The sequence below is a fragment of the Armigeres subalbatus genome, chromosome 2, assembly GCF_024139115.2.
Source record: "Armigeres subalbatus isolate Guangzhou_Male chromosome 2, GZ_Asu_2, whole genome shotgun sequence".
NCBI lineage: Eukaryota > Metazoa > Arthropoda > Insecta > Diptera > Culicidae > Armigeres > Armigeres subalbatus.
Genome location: NC_085140.1, coordinates 351,026,568 through 351,044,614, shown reverse-complemented (window position 1 = coordinate 351,044,614; position 18,047 = coordinate 351,026,568). Strand labels below are relative to the sequence as shown.

The window sequence follows — 18,047 nt, the reverse complement described above, 5'->3', positions numbered from 1 at the left end:
CTTTCATAGCACGTGCTATTTGTACTGCGGAGAAATTTTTCACATCTATGAGAGCTTTGGAAAATTATCACGAAAGTTGTAATTTTTGTTGCAAGGCACAATAACGTCAAAAAAAATCATACGCTCTGTCGACCAGCCTTCTTTGATCTAACTAACGTTTATTTCCTTACGAAAACCGTTTTTTATAAATATATTTTTATGTATTGATTTTTGAGGGATACTTTGTATGGACCACATTTAGAACTTCTAAAGGCACATCTTTTTGTTGAAGACCCATGGACCTATCTCGTTTATTTATCAAGTTATAGCCGTTTTTCGATTAAAAACATATTTTTTTCAAAATGAAATAAAACGCTTTAAACAAAAAACGCTCTCTCAGTTTTCCCACCATAAACGCAGAAAAGTGCGAGCTTTCGAATAGAACCAATAGATTGAAAATCGGTTTGCTCCATTTTGAAATATACGCATATGAAAAAAACATGTTTTTCATACAAAAACTCGAATAACTTTTTTGTTATAAGAGAGAGATCCATGGTTCTTTAACAAAAATGTGCGTCTTCAAAAGTCCTAAAAGTGCTCGGAACAAAGTTTATGCGAGAAATGAATGTATAAAAAGTTATGTGAAGAATACCGATTTTTAGGGACCGCCCTAACGTATTTATTAAAAAGCTCATAACTTGCGAACCATAAGTGATAGAAAAATGGTTTCTTCGGCAAAGTTGCTCAAAATTAATTGCTCTACAACTTTGTGGAACATTGCACAAGTCTTTACCGCAAAATTAAAAAGTTGATATTATGAACTTCTGAAATATAGGTACCACCTAATTTCACTACATGAAAAAATCGTCAAAAATATGAAATTTTTTTCCCAAAGACACTATATATCTAAAACTAATAGTTTTGGCGCAAACATTTTTGTCTTGCTAGATTCGACTCTGGGACCATTGTGCAATGGTGCGAACGTTTAGAGGTAATCATACCATCTACCAGAGCTGTGGCAACACACACGAGCTGGGAACAGCTTTCATAGTGATGGGCGATATGCAAAGGCGCGTGATCGGGTGGTGGCCGATCAATGAAAGAATGTGCAGGTTGAGGATCAAAGGCCGGTTCTTCAACTTCAGCATAATCAACGTCCATAGCCCATACTCCGGAAGCACTGATGATGATAAGGACGCATTCTACGCGCAGCTGGAACGTGAGTACGACAGCTGCCCAAGCCACGACGTCAAAATCATCATAGGAGATTTGAACGCTCAGGTTGGCCAAGAGGAGGAGTTTAGACCGACTATTGGAAAGTTCAGCGCTCACCGGCTGACGAACGAAAACGGCCTACGACTAATTGATTTCGCCGCCTCCAAGAATATGGCCATTCGTAGCACCTACTTCCAACACAGCCTCCCGTATCGGTACACCTGGAGATCACCACTGCAGACAGAATCACAAATCGACCACGTTCTGATTGATGGACGGCACTTCTCCGACATTATCGACGTCAGGACATATCGTGGCGCTAACATCGACTCGGACCACTATCTGGTGATGGTTAAACTGCGCCCAAAACTATCCGTCATCAACAATGTTCGGTACCGACGACCGCCGCCGCGGTACGACCTAGAGCGACTGAAGCAACCTGATGTCGCCACTGCATACGCGCAGCATCTCGAGGCAGCGTTGCCGGAAGAGGGTGAGCTCGATGGGGCCCCTCTTGAGGACTGCTGGAGTACAGTTAAAGCAGCCATTAACGACGCAGCGGAGAACAACGTCGGGTATATGGGTCGAAGTCGACAGAACGATTGGTTCGACGAAGAGTGCAGACAGATTCTGGAGGAGAAGGACGCAGCGCGGGCGGTCGCGCTGCAGCAAGGTACCCGGCAGAACGTGGAACGTTATAGACGGAAGCGGAGACAGCAGACCCGAAGCGGAGTGTGAGGAGATGGAACAGCTGTGCCGTTCTCAAGATACACGCAAGTTCTATCAGAAGCTCAACGCATCCCGCAAAGGCTTCGTGCCGCGAGCCGAAATGTGTCGGGATAAGGATGGGAGCATCTTGACGGACGAACGTGTGGTGATCGAAAGGTGGAAGCAGCACTACGAGGAACATCTGAATGGCGCTGAGAGTACAGGCAATGAAAGTCAAAGCAGCGGAGGAGATGACTACGTCAGTTCAGCGGACGATGGAAGCCAACCAGCTTCCACCTTGAGGGAAGTTAAGGATGCCATTCAACAGCTAAAGACCAATAAAGCAGCTGGTAAGGATGGTATCGGAGCTGAGCTCATCAAGATGGGCCCGGAAAAGCTGGCCACTTGCCTGCACATACTGATAGTCAGAATCTGGGAAACTGAACAGCTACCGGAGGAGTGGAAGGAAGGGGTTATATGCCCCATCTACTAGAAAGGCGACAAGCTGGAGTGTGAGAACTTACGAGCGATCACCATCCTTAATGCCGCCTACAAAGTAATATCACAGATCATCTTCCGTCGTCTGTCACCATTAGTGAACGAGTTCGTGGGAACCGGCTTCGTTGACGGCCGCTCGACAACGGACCAGATCTTTACTGTACGGCAAATCCTTCAAAAATGCCGTGAATACCAGGTCCCAACGCACCATCTGTTCGTTGATTTCAAGGCGGCATACGACAGTATAGACCGCGTAGAGCTATGGAAAATTATGGACGAGAACAGCTTCCCTGCGAAGCTTACCAGACTGATCAAAGCAACGGTGGATGGTGTGCAAAACTGTGTGAAGATTTCGGGCGAACACTCCAGTTCGTTCGAATCGCGCCGGGGACTAAGACAAGGTGATGGACTTTCGTGCCTGTTGTTCAACATTGCGCTAGAAGGTGTCATGCGGAGAGCCGGGTGTAACAGCCGGGTACGATTTTCAACAGATCCAGTCAATTTATTTGCTTCGCGGATGACATGGACATTGTCGGCCGAACATTTGCAAAGGTGGCAGAACTGTACACCCGCCTGAAACGTGAAGCAACAAAAGTTGGACTGGTGGTGAATGCGTCAAAGACAAAGTACATGCTTGTGGGCGGAACCGAGCGCGACAGGGCCCGCCTGGGAAGCAGTATTACGATAGACGGGGATACCTTCGAGGTGGTCGAGGAATTCGTCTACCTCGGATCCTTGCTAACGGCTGACAACAACGTTAGTCGTGAAATACGAAGGCGCATCATCTGTGGAAGTCGGGCCTACTACGGGCTCCAGAAGAAACTGCGGTCAAAAAAGATTCGCCACCGCACCAAGTGTGTCATGTACAAGACGTTAATAAGACCGGTTGTCCTCTACGGACATGAAACATGGACAATGCTCGAGGAGGACTTGCAAGCACTCGGAGTATTCGAGAGACGGGTGCTTAGGACCATCTTTGGCGGTGTGCAAGAAGACGCTGTGTGGTGGCGAAGAATGAACCATGAGCTCGCCCAACTCAAAACCCAGTATCCAGAAGGTAGCTGAAGCCGGAAGGGTACGATGGGCAGGACATGTTGCAAGAATGCCGGACAGCAACCCTGCAAAGATGGTGTTCGCTTCCGATCCGGCAGGTACGAGACGGCGTGGAGCGCAGCGAGCGAGATGGGCAGACCAGGTGCAGAACGACTTGCCGAGCGTGGGGCGTATCCGAGGATGGAGAGATGCGGCCTCGAACCGTGCATTGTGGCGTCAAATTGTTGATTCAGTGTTATCTGTTTAGATGTATAAATGAATGAAATGAATGTGTGTGTCCTTGGCAGATGAGAACAGCTGTTATGGTCAGTATGTGCTAAAAGCAATCATAAGTATAGAATTCTCAGCAATTTCAATGATCTTTCAACCCGCTCTGGATTTTTTTTTGCAATTTCCATGCGTAGATCTAGAAATACCCACAAATCTGCAATGTTCCTCACATATTGTGCAAATAGTCGAAGAAGAGCTTGATAACGTTTCTTAACTGTACACGTCGTAGTTGCTAATCATGATTGGCCGAGAAACAGCAAATATGCATAGCTCACCAATTAAATAATATTCTTGGGATACAAAAAAGTTATGAACAATAACGATGCTGGTCAATAACGGTGCTTATAGTCAATTTAGTATTAGGAGAGGAAAATTAGTGTAACACTCATTGTTTTAAGAGACCGAGGTATGCTCTGCATCTCCGTGAGCGCTGCGGAAAAGGAATCGTTGGTTAGTTGAGAAGGTAATTCAGATTGTTTTTCTTTCCCAAAAAGTGATTTCTCCCTGAAAGTTTTCGTGAGGGAGCATCCTGTGCTCCTGAGATTGAGTGAGCATTACAAACGCTGGACATAAGTTTTATCACTTCGCGTTCTCCCACACTAGCTGGCGTGATCAGCATCAACACGATCGATTGCACACTGGTTAAACAAATTTCTGCTACGCGAGGTAGATTTTTATCACTTCGCGTTCTCCCGGACTAGCTGCCGTCCCATGACCAGCAGCAACACGATCGATTCCGCGTTCATATTGTGCAAATAGTAAAAAAAAATATCACAAAATTTTAATCATGGAAACACTGAAGACGTTTTATAGAAGAAAACTACTTACGTATTTGTCGACTAAGAATGGGGTTAGTAAGCGTTAATAGAAAAAATTTTATAACTTGAAGTTTTGGAAACAACTTAACGATTTTGTTCGGTGGCGCAGCCAAAAATTTTTTATAATATAGAGTATGGATTAGTTTGAATTTGTTTCGAAATTCCGCGGAATTCCGTTAAATTTCGTTAGAAGCTAGTATTCTCTAGCGAAATTTTTGTAATTTTACGAAACGAAACGAGATCAAGAAATCAGATTTCGCCATGCTCAAATTCCGCGAAATTCCGCGGAATTTCGTTTCGAACCACCTGAAACGAATTTTTTCGAAATACCGCATATGCTTACTACAAATCGTATATGTGAGATATGTGTTCATTCTCTTTTGGATTCAATCCCTGAGTCTTGATATTTATATTTTGCTATTGAACTTGAACATGTATTTTTTTTCATTCACATGTAAAAATGGCTGGTGCTTCTACGATGTAATACTTTGGATACTAAATGGGAAAATTCGAGAGAGAGTTCCCTTGAATTAAGGAAGAATTTGAAATCCTTCATAAACATTTTGTAATTTTGCAGAAATAAAGGAACCCTCACAAAAAATATGAAAATATTATATAGAATTCAGAAAGCATTATATGATTTCCAGCCCATAATTGTATATGAATTGTCCCAGCAAAGAGGTAAGCCAGAGTAAACGCGACGTGCGATGCAACGCTACATTCTCATTCACTTTATTTATTTGGTTTACATCTAAACAGATAACTAACACTGAATCAATAATTTGACGCCACAATACACGTTTCCAGGCCGCATCTCTCCATCGTCGAATACACCCCACGCTCGCCAAGTCGTTCTGTGCCTTGTCAGCCCATCTCACTCGCTGCGCTCGCCGTCTCAAAACTGTCGGATCGGAAGCGAACGCCATCTTTCCAGGGTTGCTGTCCTGGCCTTCTTGCAACATACCCGGCCCATCGTACCCTTCCAGCCTTAGCTACCTTCTGAATACTGGATTCGCCGTAGAGCTGGGCGATCTCGTGGCTCATTCTTCGCCGCCACACACTGTCTTCTTGCACACCGCCAAATATGGTCCTAAGCACCCGTCTCTCGAATACTCCGTGTAAGTCCTCCTCGAGTATCGTCCATGTTTTATGTTCATAGAGGACTACCGGTCTTATCAGCGTTTTGTACATGACACATTTGGTGCGGTGGTGAATCTTTTTTGACCACAGTTTCTTCAGGAGCCCGTAGTAGGCCCGTCTTCCACAAATGATGCGCCTTCGTATTTCATGACTAACATTGTTATCAGCCGTTAGCAAGGATCCATGGTAGACGAATTCCTCAACCACATTGAAGGTATCCCCGTTCATCGTAACACTGCTTCCCAGGTGGGCTATTTAGCAATAAATTTCTTTGACCGATCTTAATTCGTTAATATTCTTAATAATTATATATTTGAATCAAAGTTGGCATTCTAACAACCTTACATAGCTCAAGAATGGATAGACCGATTTGAAACTTACTTACAAAATTATAGAACTAAATAATAAGGTAAGTAGTCGAGTCAAATTCGAGACACTAAAGACGGCCTCACAGTTGAGTTCGAAATACGTATCTGCAAAGATTACTAAACGTGGTGGAATTAAATCGAAAGTACTAAACTCGTCTTATGACAGTTGAAGACATTCCACTAAAAGAACTAAATTATTTTTTCATAAAAATGTTTTAATTTTTTTAATTCTTCCAAGAACGCTATGATATATTTTTTATTTTATTTATTTTGATTAATGAAGCTTGTCATTCTAATAGGCAAACGGGTTTCTGACAGAAAACTATCACTTTAGCCTTTGATGGTCACGGTGCGCCGGTAGACCATTATTATAAAATAAAAATGTCCTTCAAAACCAAGTACAGGGATCGATTCCTGTGGTAGTTCTGTACCTCTGGACCTATTTAAAAAAAATCCTAAAAAAGATCCCTAAATCTCGAGAAATCTTGATTTCAAGTTTTTAGCTACGAAATTGCTAAAGAATCTATTTTTTATTTATTATTATTCCCAAAATACCTACAAAGCCGTCTTAAAAGTGGTATAAATAAAGTGATAAAGAAAAGCAGTTTATTTGTTGAATGCCAAGGCCACAAACATTCTTAGCATAAGCAAAACCTTGTGAAAATAGTATTCTATTCAAATTAAAGTTTGTGTTACATATGTTTTCATTATTCAAGTGTAAGAAAATGTCTTCAAGCATCAGAAGTGAAGATCTAACCTGGAGTACGGAAAAAAGAGGCGCAAAGAAACCGGCAGCTTAAAGATTTGTTTGAGGTAGTGTAGTTGTTAAGCATTTTATAACAGGTTAGATCTTCGTCGAATGCCGTAACAGTTGGAATTGACGGAGCTTTTTCAAAATCATTATCTGAGATTTCCTCGCAAACGGATCATCGGGCTAGTAATGACTCCAAGGATGGCGGTAGGGAAAAGCTCTTCATCATTGCACTTTTACAAAATCCCGCAGAATAGAACAACTTTCAAGAGTTAATAAGTACTATGATCGAGTATAACACTGCCGTAATCTGGAAAAGTGACGTAACAGCCATTTTTCAACATGCATGTTTTCCATTTTTCTGTTAAAGAGCTCGATGAGTAGTACTCGCTAACAGGGCATGCTGCAAGAATGCCGGAGAGCAAACTTGCAAAAATAGTGTTTGTTTCCGACCCTGAATGTACAATAATGCGTGGAGCGCAGCGAGATAGGTGGACTGATCAGGTACAAAACGACTCGGCGAGCGTAAGGCGCAACCGAAGATGGAGAGATGTGGCCTCGAACCATTTATTGTGATGTCAAATATTTGATATAAATGAAATAATACGGCACTGAAAACCACTTGGACACCTATTGGATGTTTTTTATGGTTTTTGGTGTAATTTTTGGATTCTTATATGCATTATTTTGAAAAAAAAAAAGCAAAAAACTGCAAATCAAGATTTCTCGAGAATCCTCCTAGGGATTTTTTAAAAATTTGTCCAGAGGTGCAGAAGCTTGGTTTTGATGGACATTTTAATTTTTTAACTAGTTGAACGTACCCGACCTTGCTTGGGATTATACTATTTTGCATTCTTACTGTCATTTGTTGAGTTCATTCAGCGCCAAACTCTAGATCATTTTTTGCGCGATCGTTTTGGGTTTCCTTACCACTTGCCTCAATATTGTATTTTAACAGTTTCTCAACTTTCTCCTTAAATTTAGTGACATTTTATATATAGAAACACAGCTGACCTCAAGAGGACTCGGTTTGTGAGAAAATCACGAAAATCAGTCAACCCGTTCGTGAGTTATATTGCCTCAAAGGAAATGTAAACTCATTTTTATATATAGAAGAAGAAGATAACGGTTTACAGGCTGTCTTGGCACGGTGGTTTCCATACCACTAACCAAGCCGTCCACAACCAGGGCGTTAGGCAAGAAGATTCACGCTTCGATTGTGTGCTGGGGTGGCATTGTGCATCTCGATTCGAACGTAATTCTATCGAGTCGAACATGTTTGGCATTACGGGTTTCGATTCGATCTCGAAAACGACTCATCGTTCGAGTATGCTCGAGGAGGTACAAGAATAACGAGATGTTTTGGCATTATGGATGCTCGATAGCACACTGAAAAACGACTCAAGTCGAATGAAAAACACTCGTCACCTTTTTTAGCTTTCGAATATTGTTCGAGAGTCATTTCTTGCTGAAAGTTTTTAATTATAATTTGTTATTGTCTGTTTCCTTGGTAACAAAACGCTCCGACCATTTTTTAGGCACTATCAAAATCGTCGCCAGCATCTTTATTCTAAAATTATGTTAGTTTTATTAGAAAATAATGTCAATCTGCATTAAAAACAGGGCTCAATTTTGGGAAATAATGTGATTATTGAGTATATAAAATTTTGGTCTTGGACAGATCTATCTTTGGACAGATCTATGGTTATTTCTGCTGGCGACGATTTTGTCGTCAATTTGTTTTGCGATTTCAAATCGTCGCGGCCGATAAGGTGGGAAATTGATAATATTATTTCTCTACGAGAAGAGAATAAATGTTTTATGGTTTTATTATTGTTTCTTGAGGAAAACAATGTCATAAGTATACCTACTTTTACAGTTCCCTGACAATATGCAATTTCTAATTATCCCGAAATCCGCGTAAAAACGACTTCAACTAAAATCGGTTTTTCGAAGTTTTCACGTAATTTTGACGTTTTCGATAAACCGCGTGAAAAATCCATGAGGAAAATCTGCGTAAAAACGTGTTTATTCCACAATCTCTGTAAAAAAAATGAGTTAAATAAAAAAACGCGCATGAGATGAATCAAGTGCATTTAACTAAAACACATAGAAACATCAAAGTAATTTATTATCGAATCCTTCTTATTAAATTTAAATTAAGCTTTAAATTATTTAGCTCAAAATTGGATCTGTGGCATAAATTCTAATAAACATAAAACTTATAATTTGTGTCGTAACAATATCTCAATTTACAAAACATGTCGTATCGGCATAATGTTTTAATCGGTTGCAACTGCTCAATAAATAATATTGCTTTTCAAAGTCATCGAGCACAATTTGCTTGTTTATAAATTAACTGTCAATTCATGCCATGAAGGATGCCTATCCAACAGGCAACATACATACTACACGCAGATGAAATTACTCTTATTCTCTCTGTTTACTCACATTCGCCATGCGCTGAAGGTTGTCTCTCCTGCAGGCGGCATACTAAACACGGAGACAGCTATCTCTTATTCTCTCTGTTTACATTACGTTTGACAGAACATACTCGATTGAACTAGTACAACACCATTCGAAATCTTGTACTGCGACTGAATGAAGTCGAACGAAATACATAATGCCGCTATTTTTTCGAAACGAATCGAAAAACTTACGAATCGAGTGATTCGATTCGAGATGCGCAATGTCACCCCTGTTCAATAGATGGTCTTCCTTTCTCCCTTTCACCCTCTATCGCTTCATACTTGTTCGCGCCCTAGCGAATGGCTTTCAATCTAATGATTTTCAATTATCTTTCGATTATCTACTCCCTCATACTTTGAGTAGAAATGACCGATAAAGCCGATAAACAAATCATTCGTTATTAAGAATTTTTAAAAGTCTGAAATTATTTTTGGAGGCACATGAAGGTCCCTGCAAATTCAAATCCTTGGGAAGTCCATGCGTGTTTCTGGGTCATGGGAAGATTTTAATTATAATTTCTTTTAGGCAGAGCAGCCGTGGTTTACAAAATTCCGGAAGAAATTCTGGACGTCTAAAGAGGATTCAATCAGAGGCACCTGAAAGATAATCCCAATTCCATCATTAACTAAATTCTTTCCAAATATTCTAGAAAAAAAAACTTGGGAACTCCTAGAAAATTATATGGTTTTATTCAGAAATTCATTCAAGTTTGCAGACGATATACCCACGGAGTAAGACTTCTTATGAACACTCTGTGTTTCTGAATCTCTAAGAATAGCCACGGACTGCAAGTGATTCTCTGGCCTAGTTAATCGATTTTTTTTATGTTTGCTAATAAAAACCCAGATTTCCACCTAGCGGTGATGGTGCCTTTCTCGATTTTTTCTAATTTCTACGCATTTTTGGTATGAAAAAAAAAGTATTCTGAGCCCATAGTCCGGACCAGCCAATTTTCAATAGGAAACAATGGGACAGGATTCTGCGTCGAATGCAACTTGTTGCGAGCAAATCGGCTGAGGCCTGAAAATGAGTTATTTTTGTAAAAAAAAACGGATTTTGGCCATAACTCCGAACCACATAGTCCGATTCCGCCAGTTTTCAATACGAAACAATGAGACAAGATTCCGCGTCGAATACATTTTGTTGCGAGCAAATCGGTTAAGGATAAGTGCCTGAAAAAGAGTGAGATTATTTTGCACCCACACATACACATACACACACACGCACACACAGACATCACCTCGCGGGGCAGCAGGGACTTCGTCCAAGGGCTTGACGACCCCTCCCCATGGCCACTGCGAGTTAGACCGGGACCATCGTCCCTAACCCCTTATCCCAAGGCGTCAAGCGACCCATGCCGAAGGGATGCATGACCAGGGGGGTGAAATAATAAGCTAGGCCTAGGCCTAGGCTATATTTTTAAAACATATGTTTAGTAACCTTGTACTGAGACTTCTTCTACCAAAGAGTGTTTTTTTTTCTTGAATTGAGGCTAAATATAAAATGACTATCTTTCGGAGAACGCGTTTGCCCGTTTCAGAGTCAGTAGACGTTTGCCCTGGAGAAAACTTTCAGGCCAAAAAGCGACACAAATAACAGGATCCGCCCAGAAAGCCTCAAAGCCCATTCATACTTCAAGCCTCTTACCTAGATAAAGAGAATCTAAATGACAAGTTCGCATATCTAATTCTCACTGTCAAGACACTCTTTATCAAGTGATTCAACTCATAGACTAAATAGGCTATTCAAAATAATGGAGACGCTGCTACTTTAATATAGATCCCCCTAGAATGGTGTGGTGTTAAAATTATTACCGTCTGAAATCGGCATAAGTAACCAATATACATGCAAATTACTTTCCTATATTTGAAAGTCAAGACATTTTATGTTGGAAGACAAAAATTTCAACTCAATTTTATCAATAGGAACCGAGATTTTGCTTCTCAAACTGACTTTATAATTATCTCCACCAATTGAAAGATTCTTTTTTAATGTTCTTGAATTATCACCAAGTGCTTCTTCATTAATAGAAGAGTGTATTTCAGTTGAATATTCTCCGAAAACTCGTTTTTCAGATCATCAAAAAGTGTCTTCTCTTATCAGCGATATTTTGAGTTTCCTCATATATACGGCTTTCACTACTATTATCACGTTTTCTACCATACTTTCTTTAGAATTTGATTACAGCTTTTCATTGCTCGGTATGTTGCTTTACTTCATTTGTCATCAATAAAAGGAAGTGAGTACAAGTGTTGAGAAACATATTTTTTCCCATTTTGAGCCCTCTTGAATCCCACAGTGACAGTGCAAGAGCACATAAATCTATGTGCCAAATGGTTTCATTTTTCATTTTTCACTCCATATTCACCTTTTTATTTGTTGATTCACGTCCGATGCTGCTCAAGTCTCGCTTGATCTTTTTTGATGTGTGTCACTCCAGCACAGCTTTTTGATTCCAGCCCCACCACTCCAATCCATGGCACTCCACGCCAACAGTATTCAAATCATTTTTTCCATCCTCTGTTTCTCGATTGTGGAAATGACCCTCTTCTCTGCCAAAGTATCGTTTGATATCTTTTTCACTTTATCTTTGCACCTTTGCCAACGGAAGGCTTTCGCGATGACAAATTCACTTCTCCTCAAAATTCTAGCGATTTCCAGATTATTTCCCAGCAAACACAGTTAGACACTATCTTCCCAGCCCTAAGAACGGGCGCACAAAACGGCAAAGCACAGAAACGACACTCCGACTCCACAACCGTGACGAAAACGGCGATGATGGTTGTCAGAATGGTTGAACTGTAAAGTTCCACTTCAGATGCAGTTATGTCTGACGAAAGGAAGCTTTTCCTAGCGACGAAAATCAAACCTCGATTGCTTCACGAAATCTGCATAATTTTCTTATCAAACACAGATTCCAACGAGCATCGTTATTCGGAATTCACTTTGATCCATACACTTATGACACTGCCAATAAATTCTCGCCTAATCGCGTATCTGGAGCACCTCTAATCAACGTAGATCGTAAACTCTACGCAACCGTGAGCGACCGCGCGAAAGTTTGGCCTTACCCAGCGAAGAATAATCGAAGAACTGTTGGTAAAGCTCATCCGTTGTTGCAGCAACCACCCGAAGACGGCGATCGCGCGAACTCCGTTCGTTCGTTCAAGTTCAAGATCTCCTCTTCTCCACCAGTTGCCCCACTTCCTACCTTCCCGTGGATCATTCTCTTTCTTCAAATTTTCTCGGTTTTCTTCGACCTCCTCTCTGCTGCTGGTCGGGGCCGTGCAAAGCGCATTATCTGCCTCGAGGTGGTTTGATTGATCGCGAGAGCGATCGCAGTTATGCGCTGGATCCACATTGCGCCGCTGCCAATGGAGCTTCTTCGCGATGCGAGAGAGGAAGCCGCAGCATAAAAGTTAAAGAGAGAGAAACATTGCATTGCATCGTATGCGATGCGGCGCCAACCTTATGTTGGGTGCGATGTTTGCGAGCGAGATGGTAAGTCTTGCGGGAGATTTCCGTGGGTCCCTTTTTGATTCTCTAAGCAGACGATCGCGAAGAATCAGGGCTTTTCGAGTAGGCTTGTGGTTGTGAAAGCGCGGTCCGGGCATTGATCGCTCGGTCAGTACGCGGCGTTTTTGTCTTATTCGATTTTTATGCAGGTCTGATGGGATTTATCAGAGAAAGAGCAGCACCCAAGAAACAGATTCAATGCATATGCTGTGTCGGTAATTAATTTGCGGCAATGGGTCGGAATGTCAAGAGCAAAATTCTGTAACTGTGAATGTATTTGTGGAGATCCGTTTTTCCATTTGTTTTTTTTTCTCTCTTCCATTCAGAGTAGTGGTCGGGTCGCTAGACCTAGAAAAGGGGTTATAATTTGCATACCTCAAAGGGCGAACTCTGATTAACGGTACATAGAGTATTGGTAGGTGCGTTGGTTAGATGGGTGGTTTGGTGAGAAGAATCTCTATGACAGATTTTAATATCTATTGTGGTTCATTATATCTTCCATAATAATGTAAACCAAGAACTTTTGTAGACATTTATTAACTTTATTTGTTTCTTTTTCGATTTGAAATTTTTCTGGTCTGGTGTGATTAAATTGACAACTATACGTGCAATATTATTATATACAACTGTCATAACACGAGTTTAAACTATTCCATTTAATTCCACAACTTGACTTGACGTATTTGGAGCTCAACGGTAAAACCTTCTTCAATGTCTCGTAGTTTAAACAAGTTCTATAATATATTAGGAGACTGAATACAAACGTTACATAAAAGTGGCTTATACTTTAAATCATAGAAACCGTGGAACAAAGATTTTAGACTTTGTTGCGTTTTGAAACGCAAGATATGCGTTGTATAGACGTTCAAAAATTTTCAATTATGTTTACGAATCAAAACGTTATTCTGATCGAATCAAAAACAAGATCAATATATTAACGCACCCACTCCCTCCTTTTGATAACCTTTGCACCAGTCAGTGTTGTGCATAACCATTTTCAAATGACAATGATTTTAATCAATTGAGAATTTCACAGAATTTCATGAAGTAGATAGGTGAACTGTTGTCGGTGAGTCCTTTTCACATTTTAAAAACAAAACTGAAGTATACTAACAACAGACTATTGGATGGCCTCATGTGCCAGACCTATGGGAAAGTGCACAGACTAGACCCAAGAAACTACTCGTTAACACCATATTCGGAAAATGGTTAAAACATCACTTTTTCAGATTACGGCAGCACAGGGGAACATAAAAGATTACACTCCGATAAATGGATTAATCCTAGGTTTATAAACATATGAGTGAGAATTCCGAAGACTATACGCACTGTACTTACTTGCTCGCTGGATACTCCAAACTATCCAGACCGCTAAACTTCAAACTGATGTGAAAGTCGATGACATCTGACGTCGAATGACAATTGTTTGACGTCTGAAATACGTTGCAGTTATCGAGCGGCAGTAATATATAAAAGTCGATCTGGCTAGACGGGACAAAAAATGAGCACAATTTCGCACATTTAGGGCACATTTTACCTTTAAGTTTATCTTTATTTTCTAACAACCGTACACAAATTTTACGCAATAGCAGCTGATGACAGCACAAAAATAATTTATTAACTTACTATATTTACCGCCATTTTTAATGAAATGGAACAAACGACTACGAAATGGTGAGTTGACATGCGGGAAAAAGTGCTCAACATAGCTCTGTAGAGCTCTGGTCCTCGCAAGTTCTAATACTCACGCTTCCACGAATTTTCCGACAAAAATTGATTGCCAGTTAAGGTTTGCGTACTAAGCTGCTAGTGTAGCCTGGGTACTGTTGTTCTTCTGACATCAGCTAGAGCAGATCAAAATAATTCTATTACTTTCTAAAATCGATCTAAGCACTAAGTAGTTAAAACTTTTGATTCACACATTCATAATTATGTTTGTCCAGTTTTTATCCATTAAAATACTTTCTACACAGATAAAAATATGTTGTTATTTTGAATGTATTTTCATGCACATATTCGGAGCATGCAAATAAACGCAACATTCAATCGATCCTACTGTTCTGTTGAATCGAATTGAATTGAGACTGTACTTGCTTGTGGAAAATGTCATTTCGTTAGCCGAAAATGTCATTTCGTTGAAAATTTTGTTTGGCCGAAAACGTCATTCAAACGATTTAACCGATTTAATCGAAAACCTCTTCTCACTCGTCATCTGTCACAACTAGTTTAGCACTTCTTATTTCTCACTGTAAAAAATGAATATTACGGAGTAAGAAGTGAGAAATAAGAAATGAGAAGTGCAAAAAGTGACGTCCCACTTCTCACTTCTCATTCCTCATTTGTCACATCTTTGCTTCGTATTTCTCATTTTCTCTAAACACTTTCTAATTGTCATTCATCACTTCACATTTTTCACATGTCATATTGTTCGGCCAAACGACATGTTTGGCCATATGACCCATTCAGCCAACTGACATTTTCGGCCAAAAGGCCCTTTCTGCTATACGACCAATCGGCTATTCGGCCAAATGATCAATTCCGCTGAATGACATTTTCGGACATATTACATTTTAGGCCATTTTAGGCGAAATGGCCCTTTCTGCCAAACGGCCTACCCTGTCAAACAGAGGCGTACAATACTACTGCCAAGATTTATTAAGAATTTCTAAGAAGTATTGCAGTTCTTATGATATTCGAATATTTCTACAAGCTTCCAGCAGAGATTACGGGTTCCATAAATTTACAACTTTTTATTAACTTTCACATTTTTTTATGAATCGTAGTGATTTGTAGTGCACTACCAGAAAATCCCATGATCGTCAAAGAATCTTTCAAGGTGTTCAGAACTTCTCATGGACCAGATTTCAAGCGTTTTCCCGTGAATTCTAACCAATTTACCCAAACGTTCTAGAACTATCATAAGCTATGAGGATGGTTGTTTATGCCAAATTAATCTCATTTGCAGATATCATAAACTTATTACCGTTTGCAACAGAAAGTCAGGGAGATTGATATAATTTGTTTATCTTACTTTAAAATGTGTTTTGTTGCCATATACAATAATGGAAACAAAAATTTAAAATATTTCAAATACCATAAAATCATAACTCTGCCACAGTATACTACAAGGAAATGAAAGAAAGAGAATCGGGGCGAGTAAGAAGAATGAATCAGAGTGGTCCTACACAGTCAGAAATAATCTGCTCTTTTATTTTTTACAATTTTTAACAATTAAAAAAATCATTCAGTGAGTGCTTGATGAATGTTTTTTACTTACTTACTTATGGATCCTGTACACCTCCGGTGGTGCAAAGGGCCGACTTGAAAGATCTCCATCCTGAGCGTTGCCCGGCTATCGCTTTAACCTGTTGCCAGGTTAGATTTCGGTCTACTTCTTTTATTTCTTTATTGAGGCTTCGCCGCCATGAGCCTCTGGGTGTGCCTCTGCTGCGATGTCCCGCTGGGTTCCAGTCCAATGCTTGTTTACAGATTTCGTTTCCGCCCCTACGTAGAGTGTGGCCGACCCAGCCCCACTTCCGATCCCGAATTTCTGTTGCTATCGGCCTCTGGTGACAACGACGATGGAGCTCGTTGTTTGAGATCCAGTTGTGAGGCCACCAGGCCCGAATTATATACCGCAGGCATCTGTTAATGAACACCTGCAGCAGTTGAGTGTTCTCCACTGATACACACCATGTTTCGCTAGCGTATAACAGCACAGATTTTACGTTAGAGTTGAAAATTCGTATTTTGGTGCGTTCACTTATCTGCCTGTTTTTCCAGATATTTCTTAAACTCGCAAAGGCAGCCCTTGCTTTCTTGATCCGTGCGCCTTTGTCGATCTTGGTACCGCCGTCTGACGCCATTTGGCTACCAAGATATTGGAAGCTTTCAACATTCTCCACTGGTTGCCCGGCTACTGTGAAACTGGAAGGAGTCACCGTGTTTACATCCAACGATTTGATTTTGTTGACGTTGATGACTAAACCTGCCGAGGAGGAGCGCTCGGCAAGTTCGTTGAGCTTACTCTGCATATCAGAGGAGTGCAACGTCATCAGCCAATTCGAAGTCGTTTAGGTGCTCCATGGTTATAGGCTGCCATAACAGCCCGCGGTTTGGTTCACGGTCAATCGCATCTACCAGAATCTCATCGATTACGATGAGGAACAGTAACGGTGATAGAATACATCCTTGCCTCACACCAGCTACGACCCGGATAGGGTCGGACAGGACCCCATTGTGCAGCACTCTACACGAAAAGGCCTCGTACTGTGCTTCGATAAGGCCGATGACTTTCTCAGGAACCCCCTTGCGTCTCAGGGCGCCCCACATATTCTCGTGATTGAGACGGTCGAAAGCTTTTTCGTAGTCAATGAATACCAACTCTTGGAATTCGTTGACCTGCTCCAGAATGATGCGGAGCGTGACAATATGGTCGACACAGGATCTTCCGGCACGGAATCCGGCTTGCTGCCACCGGAGAGTCGCATCGATCTTCTCCTGAATCCGGGCTAGGATAATTTTGCACAGAACTTTGAGAACGGTACACAGCAACATAATGCCTCGCCAGTTATCGCATACAGTTAGGTCACCCTTTTTGGGCACCTTCACTAAGATATCTTGCATCCAGTCGACCGGGAAAGTTGCGGTGTCCCAGATATTACGAAATAAGCGATGCAGTAGTTGAGCGGATGTCATGGGGTCAGCTTTGAGCATCTCGGCTGATATGCGGTCGACCCCTGGGGCTTTATTCGATTTCATGCTTTGGATGGCTGTTTGAATCTCTAGCAGTGATGGAGCTTCGGTATTGACGCGTGTTATACGTCGAATCCTAGGCAGATCATGCCGAGGTGGTGATGGCCTGGCTGGCACTTGAAAAAGTTGTTCGAAGTGCTCGAACCAGCGTTTCAGCTGGTCAGTTGGGTCGGTCAATAACTGATCATTCGCGTCTTTCACAGGCATCTTTGTATTCATCTTCGCCCCGCTTAAGCGTCGTGAGATATCGTAGAGGAGGGAGAGATGAATTTTTGAGTTTTTGAAATGTCACTTCGATCTTTCAAAATTGTGCACGCCAAATACACCAAATAGCAATTTGACAGATCGAAGTGACATTTAGCAAAGTCAAACATCCATCTAGTAGCAACAGCAACCCTGCAAAGACGCTTCCTATCCGGCAGGTACGAGACGGCGTGAAATACAGCGAGCGAGGTGGGCAGACCAGGTGCAAAATGACTTGACGACAGTGGTGCGCATTCGAGGATG

The 18,047-nt window shown here is 41.2% G+C and overlaps 1 protein-coding gene across 1 annotated transcript in view; it reads right to left on the bottom strand.

The window, feature by feature from the left end:
- LOC134212928 (mucin-2) overlaps positions 1 to 12,341 on the bottom strand; it is a 303,320-nt gene extending 290,979 nt beyond the window's left edge. The window contains exon 1 of the mRNA XM_062691275.1: positions 11,638 to 12,341. The gene's annotated coding sequence lies outside the window, so the exon portion shown is untranslated. The remainder of the gene's footprint in view (positions 1 to 11,637) is intronic.
- Positions 12,342 to 18,047: the final 5,706 nt, after the last annotated feature.